This window comes from Leiobunum rupestre, chromosome 11, assembly GCF_980474605.1.
Source record: "Leiobunum rupestre chromosome 11, qqLeiRupe1.1.hap1, whole genome shotgun sequence".
Classification (NCBI taxonomy): Eukaryota; Metazoa; Arthropoda; class Arachnida; order Opiliones; family Sclerosomatidae; genus Leiobunum; species Leiobunum rupestre.
In genome coordinates, this window is record NC_143394.1 from 30093983 (window position 1) to 30106807 (window position 12825).

At 37.7% G+C, this 12825-nt stretch overlaps 1 protein-coding gene across 5 annotated transcripts in view; it reads left to right on the plus strand.

Annotated features, from left to right (window-relative positions):
• The window catches only part of LOC149922218 (uncharacterized), a 168070-nt gene that overhangs the window by 81181 nt on the left and 74064 nt on the right, over positions 1 to 12825 (plus strand). The gene's annotated exons all lie outside the window — the stretch shown is intronic.

Consider the following 12825-nt stretch of genomic DNA (forward strand, 5'->3'; position numbering starts at 1 on the left):
CTCTTATCCAACTTGTTAAAAGTATTACATGTTGCTCTTACGTCACAAGACTTAGCTTTGGTAGAATCATCTTAGCACGCGCAATTTGGGCGAGCGTTAGAAAATAGGAAGCTCCTCGTGATTCGAGCGCGCGCTCGTAGTGTTGGAAAAGGTAAATATAGTGACGAAAGAGCTACATTAAAACAAGAAGGCCATGTTACTTTATAGAAATAACTATTTTAAAATTTTAATAAATTTGGAGCTTTTTCATTATGGTTTTTACTTATATTTTATATTTTTAGCATTTTCAAAAATTGTTGTACTGTTATGTTCAATGGAAAATTTCCATTTTGAGTTGTCCAAAACATTTTTGGTTGCCATGGCAAAACGGTTGCCTATGGAGACATTTCCCTTTAGGGTTTTTCAAGTAACATGAAGGTCTACCAAATCCCCGAGTTTGAACCAAATCGCTGTGTTATACCTCGGGTCGTCTCCTTGTTAGTTTTTCCCTAGCGAGTAGCTAACAATCAATTTACGCATTGAATATTGTTGGAAAAGAACTAAAACCATTTACGGGACGCTTTTGGGCTAAGATAAAATTCCACAATATATTTATGTCCCCTTTTTTTCGTGATGGGGTGGGTGGTCGGGTATACCCTAATAATGTTGCTATTTTTAGCCCGGTTGGTACCACGCGGTCCCGATGCGCTTAGCGCACTTGTCATAGAGCAATATATTTTCAGAAAACAGTATAATCCAAATGGCCATCGCGCTTCCAAAAGAACATTCCTTCGGCGTTGCTCTATAAAGGGGGGATGCCGGGAGCGAACAGAAAGCACTTCCAAACGGCGAAAACAAAGCTGATTTCACTGTGATATTGAGACGCGCATCGCGACCGCTCTCCAACCCACCCGACAGTTCCCCGGAGGAATTCTACGACGGTAAAGTTTGCTAGGCGCGGATGGGACGATGGTGTGTCGAGTGAGCGTTGCAAGAGAGATGGGTTGAGGAAGAGGGTTGTGTCGGCGGGAATTTCATCGAGTGACTCCCTTCGCGCAGTCACTTTACAAGTCGGGCGGGTCGCGGTAATGGTCACTACAGATGGTCTTTTTCGCATATTGGAAGAAAGGTCATCGAGGACAGGAAGCGCCAGGGACAGACGGGCGGCGTTGAATTAGTGGGGTTAAACCCCCCTCAACCATCTCCGGCATCAACCTTCGACTGAGCAAAAACAAGGTCCGTGGAAGCCGCATCCTGATATTTTGATTCGCGTCCCATCCCAGGAATTCTTCCTGGCCCTGAAAAAGGAGAAGAGGGTGGACATTATCGAATAACACCCCCGGTCGGTCGCCTGGCTCGGCTCTCCGTCACGCGTCGAAGATGGGAATCAATTGCCCATCTTTCGCTTTTCAAGGTCAAATTCTGGTTCTGTTTTTAGCTAGGGTCCCATGACACGGTCCCCCAGATTGAAAATGGTTTTTTTTTTTACTTCGAGCCGATATTTTAGTTTTTTGGGATAATTCTGAGGATGGGGGGGGGGGGGGGAGGAGGGTATGGTCTGGGTCAAGTTATAAACATTTTTAGCGTTTTATTTTAATCTTTGTTTTTTTGTCAATGTCTGGTCTCTTCTATTTTTTATCGTGAGTTTTTTTTTATAACTTATTTATCGCCTATTACCAGGCTGTAAATATTTTTCGACGAAGTTGGCCCGCCCTTGGGCAATAAGTCCGCTATCTGCTCGTAAAAAAACGACAACAACAGAGTCTTTAGTTATAAAAACGTTGAACGATTTTTTTCAACCGGGGTCACTATCACTTTGTTACCGAAAAATAAAACAAGGTGGCCACGGATATTTAATTGATGCACATATAAAATCGATACTAAAATTATTCGTCGCACTTTGAGACAGTGGAATAAATTTTGGTACATTTTAAGGGTGGCGGCAATAAGGATGCCTTTTCCTTATATTTATCAGCGTCAAAAAAACGAAACCCGGTTTAAATTAATTTAAATTGTTGGTTATCTAAATTTTTAACTGATAAATAAAAATTCGCCATTAACTAAAAATTTAATTTCAATAGTAAAGAGTACCAAAATTATGCACGTATGTTAAAATTAACATCATTTTCTTTTTGAAAATATTAAGTTTTTATTTGTTGTTAAAGAATTAAAAATGTTTGAGAAATAACAAGAACAATACCACTCATGTTTTATTTAAAAAAATATTTTATTTTTAAACCAGTATATTTAAACCAGTTAACCCTGGTAATGTTTCATAATAATTCATATTATTAATAGTAATATATTTCATTTTTTAACTCAATTCTAATTACAAAGCACCTTCAAAGCTTATAGAAACTGACAACAGATGTCGCTCAACTCGACTTAAAAAACTATTAGAGTTTCTATGAAAAGAATTTAACGGAGTTGAAAATAATATAATAAATCCTAAAGAGTCTGCTTAGAAAATCCAGCAGTTTGAGCTTCTCTCTACGTGGCTCTATGAAAAATGAAAAGGCTAATTTAGCAATTTTTCACAGCACGGCCAACTTCATATTGTCGCCCGAAAGGTTGAAACGAAATTGAAATGGGTGGGTTTTCAACGCGTTCGGCGTTTGTTGATAACACATTTCCCTTAGTTAAACACGTTTATCTGCTAAATAGATTTGAAGAAACCTTAAGGGCACAACCTGCAAACTACGAAAAAAATATGAAAAGAATGCCAATGTTTGAAAGAAATATTTATGAAAAAAATATTAAATTATATATATATTTTTTAAGTTTTGAAAGCAGTCTTTAACTGTGTAAGAATTCGAATGCAGCGCGAGATAGTATCTCATTCGCAAATGGAAAAGCATTTGAAAAATTGGAAAATTAAGACGTTAGGTTTTTCTGGATGAAATTTAGCGAAGGTTCCCATTTAGTTACGCGTATAAAGTGATTCGAACGCCTCCTACCGATGAAAAAAATAACTAAGATGATGGATGGTATCCGGTGCTCCGCGTTTTTCCGAAAAACATTTTCTGACAAAAAAACGCTCCGGGCCAAAATTCGCGGCTTCTTGATATTAAAACGCGGTAATTAATGAACTGATACAACGTGTAATTAAATTCATACATCGAAGGGGTGTTTTCCAATCGAACGGGAATTTGAAAGGTTGCGAAAAGGGCGCTATTAATTGATTATCATCTACGCTAATATTATTTCTATAACTTTGATAGATTAATAAAAATATTTTGATTAATAGTTTTCTATTTGTTCCACGATTTTTGGCTAGGTAAGCCAAGTAAGTTGGTTACTTTGGTGCCCATTATAGGAGTATTTTGGGGAAGCATTTATTTTTCTAAAGCTAGCAAAATACTGTGATTGTGATCCACACCCCTTTAATAAATGGGGTTCAAATTTCAATCGTCCGAACGGTGGAACAAATGTTCGAATTTCATTCGTCCGAACCGCCGAAATAACAAATGTTTCAATTGTTCGATATGGACAACTTGTTTGTTACAAACATTCGTCCGAATCGGTAGCATCACTTGTCCGAATTCTGTCGCTAAATTAGTATTTCTTATTGCTGTTTTTTTTTGGTTCGGATTTTTTTTAGTGCAAGAATTAAAAAAATTTCCTTTGGTCGATATAGTAAGTGGGAATTGCGTTGAATGTTGTGGATATTTTAGGTTAGGTTAGGTTCACGTTAATGTTACTATTTTATTATATTAAAAATATTTAAAAAAAAACAATTCCTAATGTTCGAAAAAACGGACAAACTATTATTCGAACAAATGAAATTCGCCAGTAAAGTTAACATAAATTGAACGACTAAATCACCAACAAAAGTTGTGATAAATATTTCGGGCAAATGAAATACGTTTTCGGACATACGATTCTGTTTTCCGGCAGTCGGACAAATAATCATTCGGACATTCGTACCACCGTTCGGACGAATGAAATTCGAACAAATGTACCCAAATCTAATAAATATTCAATAAAATTTTCAGGAAGTTAAAAGTCAACCTCCACAGGTTGTAATTTAGTAAGATTTTTTAGCATCCTTTCAATTATTAAGGTGACCCCTGTTTTCCCGCGTGAAAGATCCTCTAAATTAAATCAAATTGAAGTTAATTTATGACAGCCTCGCAAAACCAGTGTCCGAAATAAATATTGTAGTCGCCATTCGTATAATATATTCCACCATTGATTTAACTAATTCAGGGAGCCTATTCCGTAACAACAATCTGCTATTACACAGAAAAACACGTGAGAAGATAATGCAGAAAATGAATTTCAATATTTCGGAATAATTTGGAGGCTTCTAATGAACAGGTGTTATAATGTTGATTGAGTGAACGGGACACTTATTCAACATTATACCTTGGTTCGATGTCGCTGGGACCCTAATCGTTATTCGTGTTTACGCCATTTCGGGTCGAGTTCCCGCTCTAGACAGAGCTTCGATACTCTCCAATTAAACTTATTTGCGGTTGAATTTTCTTAACGAAATTATATCGTTTGGCCGCAAATATCGGCTTTAATTACGGGTTACCGTCGAATAAAACGGAATAAATCAAGTCAGCCCGAAGGACCCATCGACGCTTAACCTGTAATTTCTCCCAAATAATAAATTGTCAACCCTATTTTTCAATTCCCCCCTTAGTGTTCTTGATATTTACTTGTTTTCACCGCGAAAGAGCGGGGATTTTAATGGTAGACCTTTTGAGATCCATCCTTCCTTATGGTTCCTCAAAAATCACGTTACACTTTTGAGACTTTTCCACAAAGTTTAATAATTGACTACGGCTAGATCGTAATTATTTTTTTCCCGACAGAGGGAGACTTAGTAGAAGGGGGGATTATTCCGGTACAATATATTTTTCACAGACGCTGGCAGATGGCGCTTCTGTCGGGGAATTTGCTAAAGTAAAACAGCCAATTTGCAAGGTGCTTTCTTCAACTGGTTCGCGATATAATAAGCTATTAGGGCGCTTTGCCGTTCCGATTTATATTCTAGAAAACTATCGTAAACGGCTCTCCTAAAACCGTGTGAAAAAATGAATGAGAAAGTCGACTGAGGCTTCCGGTAAACAGCGAACATGAATAATACACGAATTTTTTTTCTTTTATTTACATTTATATTGGAAACAAGTAATTTGTGGCGGCATCAGCTTCTTATGTAGCTGCCGAAAGAACGTTCTGTTATCATCTATCCCGTTCCGCTCTTTCAAACCTGAGGATATTTACCCGTTTGAGCGATTCGACTCGCTTCCACCAATTTTTCCCCGTCCTTTTTTCGTTGAAGGGAATGAGAAATGTTTGCGGGATCCCCGAGTCATCCTTTTATACACTCCGCACCACGAAGACAGACAACTCGTTTTAGTTTCTTTTGATATATTAATAATAATTGTGTTCTATTCAAACGTCACCGACGCTCTCCCGCTTGGTAATTGCTTGAAATGTATATGATTGAATGCCGCTCTCTCGAGAAGTTGTATTGTAGTGCACTTGACGGAGTATGCTTAGCTTTTGCTCGAAATCAGTCACGGCTGGGATTTTTGCTTCTAAAATTGTTCTTTCATATAGCCTGGTTTGTTTCGTGCAGTTATTTACCATAATCCTTAAAAATTTAATTAAATTTGCGGATAAAATTATCGGGAAGTTGTACTGTAGTGCACTTGACGGAGTATGCTTAGCTTTTGCTCGAAATCAGTCACGGATGGGATTTTTGCTTCTAAAATTGTTCTTTCATATAGCCTTGTTTGTTTCGTGCAGTTATTTACCATATTCCTTAAAAATGTAATTAAATTTGCGGAGAAAATTATCGGGAAGTTGTACTGTAGTGCACTTGACGGAGTATGCTTAGCTTTTGCTCGAAATCAGTCACGGATGGGATTTTTGCTTCAACGTTTGTTCTTTCATATAGCATTGTTTGTTTCGTGCAGTTTTTTACCATAATCCTTAAAAATTTCATTAAATTTGAGGATAAAAGTATCGGGAATGGTAATAGCTGTCTTTGAAAGGCAGTATAAAGTAGAAAATTGGATGGTGGGTCAACGAATTTCATCTTTATACTTTTTCATATAGCTAGTAATTTACGTAATCAGTGTACAAACCCGTACCTTTGACTGTACAAATGAGATTACGCGGTATCTCTAGAGTCTGCACCTTTATCAGTGTTGAGTACGCGTAATCGGTGGTTAGCCCCTCGGTAATTTAGCATATTTCTTGAAAATAAGTTAAATTTGTGGAGAAAATTATCGTGAATGGTCTAAGGTGCATCAACGAATTTCATATCTTAAGAGCACTGTTAATGACATATTATGAAAAGTCTGTAGGAGCCTTTCCCGCGGCCGTTCTTCTTAGCTTAGTGGTACGTCATTAGGTGAAAGGGGAGAGTCTGCTAAACAACAAACAACGTAATCTTAGGGGAAACCTCCTATCGTAAGGAGCTCAGATGTGCCGTAGTGTGTTACTGTAGATTTGAAATTAAGTTACTACTCCCAATTTTTAATAAATCTTGTACTCCCTTCAAAATTAACACTTCAATTTGACTTTCGAAGTTGTTTGATTAAAACCCACTCTTCCGATCGCTTGATTTCGAAAATTTCCAATTTTCTTCGTAGTAAAGATGGTGGAATTCTAATAAGAAATATTTTTGGCGTCACCTTAATCTTTTGAACTCTCGCGTGATTAAATTATAAGAAAAAAAGGCGGCAATCTTTTTACGTGGCGTAACTTTGGCGTAAAGAGATACGTCTACTACGGCGTGCCTACGCCTCGAAGTAGTCAACAAGTTATTCGTTAATAAAGTTGCCAGCCACGGAAAAAGGAGCTCGTGGCGTTAATGGCGTCGCGGATGGGAACATCGCGTGTCTGCCCGATAACGAACAAATTACGAATCCCTCTCTACAGTGTGCCCATTTTGTTCCCGCTCGTCCCGGCTATGGCCTTTTCGTCTTTCGTTATATATATATATAATATAAATATATATATTTTTTGTTTTATTTTTTCCCCAACGAAACATCGCCTTACTAACATTATGCCGTTAAAAATTCATTCATAAAATTCTTGGGCGTACCCAAAGTATCTTATAATGCTCTCTGTACAAAAGTTTAGAGCGTTTTTTTCTCCTTCTGATGGTGGCGCGAGCGTGGCGAACAAAGTTGGACACAATTTCGACCCCCATTTGTACGGGAACTGCGACGAGGGTTCATCTGATATCTCGCTCCTGAAAGATTTAGCTACGGATTCTTACCCGCCAAAATTCGCCGACTTAGTGCAAATATACGGTAACTACGTCAAGTGTTAAATTTCGTAAAATTGAATTGGAAGGTTCCTTATTGCTTTGGGGATAAGTTAGACGTTTTGAATCCGCGACACAGAACGTCTGCGCACAATAAGTCTTAAAATATACAGGTTCTTCCTACCCTTTTTTTAGCGCTGGGTTAACGTGGCTGGTATTTATTATTAAGAGTTTCGGAGGATGTCTTTTTTTGTAACGACATTTTGTAACTGATTACAATATTACGTTTATCAGAAATGATTTTGTTTGTCAAAAATATTACAACTTTACTAAAATACTTAAAAAAATTCATTTACATTATTATTAACTAAAATTAAAATATGTAGACTACTTTAATTACGCGGTAAAAATTATTTTGATTTTCTATCGTAAAAAAAATTACTAATTCTAGTGAGTTTGTAACTGATTACAATATTACGTTTAACATAAATTATTTTATTTGTAAAAATATTACAACATAGTAATTTAAATTATTATTAACTTAAAGAAATAAAAAATACGAATTTTATCTTAAAAATTGTAAATTACTATATATTCTCACTGGGATAACGAAATTAAAGGTACTTTAATAAATCTCCCGTTTTAATGGGGAGGATGCTATTTCACGATTTTAGGGTGACTATTTATACACGTAGATAGTGGCTTTTACATCGGGGAGGGTGGAATTTCGCGAAGGAAATGTGTAAATAAAGGTAAGACAGGGTGGGGGGGGGGGGGGTGTTCTAGGGCGAACGCGCAGTGACGCGCGCATTATAAAAGGCGTAGGTTTTAACAGTGTGGGTCCGGAAATCGACGATTAGTACTTTGAAGAAGGGGTGTTGTCCCTTGACATTGAACCGGGGTACTTGCGGGCCCCCCCTCCTCTGTCTCTCGGGCGGGGGGGGGGGGGCTGTCATAACATCTTCCGAGGGTACACCCACTGAACTTTGCGCTTCGCCTTTATCTAAGAGCACCCCCCTGTTCTCTTTAAGGTGTAGTCTTGATATTAGAATAATCATTATGTTTAATGTACTTTTTTTTCTTCATTCCCCGAAAAATATTTTTTTTTGGGCAGAAAAACATTTTTCATCCCCCCTTTTTTGGCGTATCCCTGACTTGGCCCTTCAACTCCGCACCTGCGCAAAAATTCGTTGATGTTCTGTTTTGTACTAAAAACCACATTATTGTCGAGGGAAAATATAGGTTGAATTTACCGCAATAGGGTGATTTCGCGTGACGTTATCATTTCTATAGCGTTATTCCCCATCACGCCCTGCCTTTGAGTCATAACCGCCATCTTGACCGAATTTATGGTGAAATCTTGTCAGCTTTTAAACAACTCCTCCCAAACGTGGCGTGTATAACTTATCACGCGGTGTTTGCTTGTAATGATTATTAAATCGCACGATAAATTATATTAAAATTTGAATTTTCAAGTACTTTATCAGGCGTTAACTGTTAGAATCACTAACATGTGTTTCAGTACATAGTTTAACCTAACATAGGTGGCTAATATCAATTTGATTTCATGTTGAAAACAATGTTTTACAAAAACGAAATAAAACTTTAAACAGGGTTCGTACACGACCTGGAATACCTGGAAAAGTCAGGGAATTGGAAAATGATTCCAAATGGTCAGGGAATTGTAAAATGATTCCAAATGGTCAGGGAATAGTAAGGGAATTTTAAAATGGTCCAAAAAAGTAAGGGAATTTTAAGAAGACCCCGAAAAATTCGGCAAATAAATTTTTGGAAGATTTATTGAAGATACATAATAAATATTTTTCAAGATTTTACCTCAAAACATAAATTTATTCTACAAAAATGGTCAGGAAAAACCTGGAAATGTCAGGGAATTTAATTACCGTAATTTTGTACGAACCCTGTTAAATGAAGTTTACAACACCAATATTCAAAAAGGGTCTTCGTAGTAATAAAGTTTTAATCTTCATTCTAGAGACAGGCGGTTTTTATTGATCCTTAAATAGATCACGAACAAGAGCAATCATATTCTGGCATTTTTCCAAACTGAAAAATTCCAAATTACCTAAATCGTAATTACCGTTTTATATTTAAACTAATTTTTAATGTTGAATGCCTAATGTACGCGCAATTATTCAAGTAATTGAAGTTCTCATTGAAGATGGATTCTTTGAAAATAAAACACACGGTTCGTACAGGACCTGGAAAAGTCGGGGAATTTCAAAATGTTTTCTAAAGGTCAGGGAAAAGTCAGGGAATTTCAAAATGTTTCCTAAAGGTCAGGGAAAAGTCGGGGAATTTCAAAATGTTTCCTAAATGTCAGGGAAAAGTCGGGGAATTTCAAAATGTTTCCTAAAGGTCAGGGAATTTGAAAATTATAAAAAAAAAGTAAGGGACTTTTAAAATGCCCCCAAAAAAATCGGTCAAATACATTTTTTAAAGATGTACATAATAAATGTTTTTCAAGATTTTACCTCAAACCATTAAATTTATTCTACAAAAATGGTCAGGGAATACCTGGAAATGTCAGGGAATTAAATTCCTGAAATTTTTTACGAACCCTGAAAACAGTTTATCGTTCTTTGCCATCGAGTTATTAGAATAGTCTACTAGTTATAAAAGTGATAAAACTTTCTTCGGGAGTTCAGCGGTATCCCCGAACTCTAGTAGAAACCCCGTGTCTGTTTGTCTGTCTGTCTTCCATTCCGCGAATCCCAGCCGTTCCCTTCGAAGGCTCGTAACATTCTTTCGCCTGAACATTTTATGACGACTCTACCTAGTTAGTAACCCATTCTTAGAGAGAAGCTCTTTTATGAGAAGGAGGCGAAATTTATTTCTATCCAATCGAGGAAGGCAAGACTGGCCTGTCTAATAAACTCTTTCAAATTTCTTCCCGTTCAATTTTGCATTAATTCGAATGTAAAGGCCGAACAGCACGTTTTCCAGCGGAACATCTCGGCTACGTGACACGTCATCTCCACGACCCTTATTATACGCTTCTCGCCCGCCAAGACATCTGCCACTCGGGCTCGCATAGCGTTCGCCTAAACTGTACCTTCTCCAATACCTTTGCTCGAACTGTCGGGTGTCCCAGTTACCTTTCAACAATGAATTTCTCCTTACTGGGGAGGGGGGGGGGGGCAACTGACTTATTATAAAAATATATAACCCGCCCCCCTTGGCCCGGTGCTTGCGTTCCCTTTCTTGAATAATAATAAATTTGTAACCCGATGCCTTGGCGTTGTACCAGTAGAAAAACGCGATTGATGAAATATGTTAGGAAATTTTATTCCGCCAATCGGGATATTGCTTTCCCCGCACTCACTTTTATCGTTTTTGGATGATTTTTATGGGCCGCGCTTTTATTTATTGTAGGGTTTTTAAAGGACGTTTGTACTTCGATTTCATTTAGTAGATGAACCACTATACGGGAAATGTGTTTTTGACTGATTTGATAGTTAAATAAATATAACAGGTTTTTATTTTAGTCGTCACTGCAGTTCTAAAAATATGGCTCTTGTGCAGATTTTTTTGTCTATCCAAAAAAAAATGCTTTTGAGCAGTGTTTTTAGTCGTCTGTCCAAAAAATATTGCTTTTGAGCAGTGTTTTTAGTCGTCTGTCCAAAAAAGTGCTTTTGAGCAGTGTTTTTAGTCGTCTGTCCAAAAAAATGCTTTTGAGCAGTGTTTTTAGTCGTCTGTCCAAAAAAATGCTTTTGAGCAGTGTTTTTAGTCGTCTGTCCAAAAATATTGCTTTTGAGCAGTGTTTTTAGTCGTCTGTCCAAAAATATTGCTTTTGAGCAGTGTTTTTAGTCGTCTGTCCAAAAAAATGCTTTTGAGCAGCGTTTTTAGCCATCTGTCCAAAAAGAAATGCTTTTTAGCAGATTGATTTTAGTTTGTCCAAAAAATATTGCTTTTACACAGACCTTTTAGTCGTCTTTCGGGAAAAAATCTTGCTTTTGAGCATACGTTTTAGTCGTTTGTCCAAGGAATCTCTCTTTTAGACAGCGTTTTAAGTCATCTGCTAAAAAATCTTGCTTTGAGCCGTCTGTTCAAAAGTTTTTTAAGCCTTCTTAATTTATTTTAGTCGTCTCTTAAAAAAATATGGCTTTTGGGTAGATTTTTATTCGTCTGTCCATTAAATCTTGCTTTTAGTCAGGTTTACTAGCCATTGGAAAGTAGACGCGGGAAAAAGCAAAGCGTCGCTCGAATGTAGGTATTTCTAGTACCGAAGCGCCGAGGCTGAGAGATTTCGTTTTCCGTGAAAGAGTGTCAAATTCTCGTAAGGCCATTTAATCGCAGCTGGTCTGAAAATATCGCGGAGAGAAGACTGTTATAATTGACGCCAGACTAGCTATAAGCAAACTATCCGGAGCAGCGCAGGCGGCTGCGGTGATTTAAAGGCCTAGTCTGTCTTTGACGACGGACGCCTTATATCAATTTAATTTTGGATCTCTAAAGCTCTCTCCGTTCTCGACGGTATAACGGTTAAATGTTTTATTTTCCATCTCTCTCCCCATTTTTATGATCAGGGAAAAGGTATTTTTACACACTTTGACGGGCTGCGAAATAAAGGCGACGGCGGAGGGCGGACCAGCCAGCGAGAGATTTCCATCCTCATCTTGAGCTTCCTAGAACCGCGCGGCGTCCCAGCGCCGTTTCGTAACGTCACTCTAGCTACTTTCGGCTGGCTCGGGAGGATTTGGGGCGCGGGACGGTACGAAGTTGCGCGGGGAGCGGCTTTGGCTTTTTACGCTTGTATAAGTTGTATTTCTCCGGGATGGTGCCATTAGGAAAGAGCCTCTCGCATCCGTCATCAGGTGTCGCATCAGTCAGGCCCGCTTGAATAGCGTCATCGACAGTCACCTCGTAGTTTTTATAGATGAAGATTGTACCGTTACAGACGCCTTTGTACTAACTGCGAAGTTAATTACGGCATATACCCGAGCGGGTCGATTACAGGCAAAACCCTCATTGCTATAGCGTAGAGAATCTGTATGGTAACTTCGCGTTTCCTAAATTTTGGCCGCTTTTGGTTTTTTAAATGATCGAGTAACCGTAGTAGATAACATTTTACATTAATTTGTTAAATCTAAGTTTTGAACATTTAATAGGTCTAATAATCATCAGGTGATGGTCAGCCCTTCATACCACTTACACTACTATACGCCTATATTAAAAGTTGGGTTGAATTTATATGGAGACGAATTTCCTGTCTCGCGTAGTTTCGTGTTTTCGGTTCAAAATCATCTGCGTTTCAGACGACGTTTAACGAAATCGCAGTTTCGTATTGGTCTTTCATTTCCGATTTTGTTCAAAGTTAGGCGTAATGTAGACCTATATGAGATATGAAATTTCCCAAAAGGAGACGTTGCACTACCCATTCGATTTGCCATGGCAACCGAAAATGTTTTTGACCACTTAAAACAAAAATAAGTTTTTCCCTTATTTTACCCAAATATTGTTACAATTTCACTCCAAAAATTTCCAATTTACCCAAGCTGGATGAAATTTACCTAAATGTGGTAGAAATTACCCATTTCGTGATTTTCAAATTTAAAAAATTTTCGTAGGTGAAACCGAGAAAATCCAAT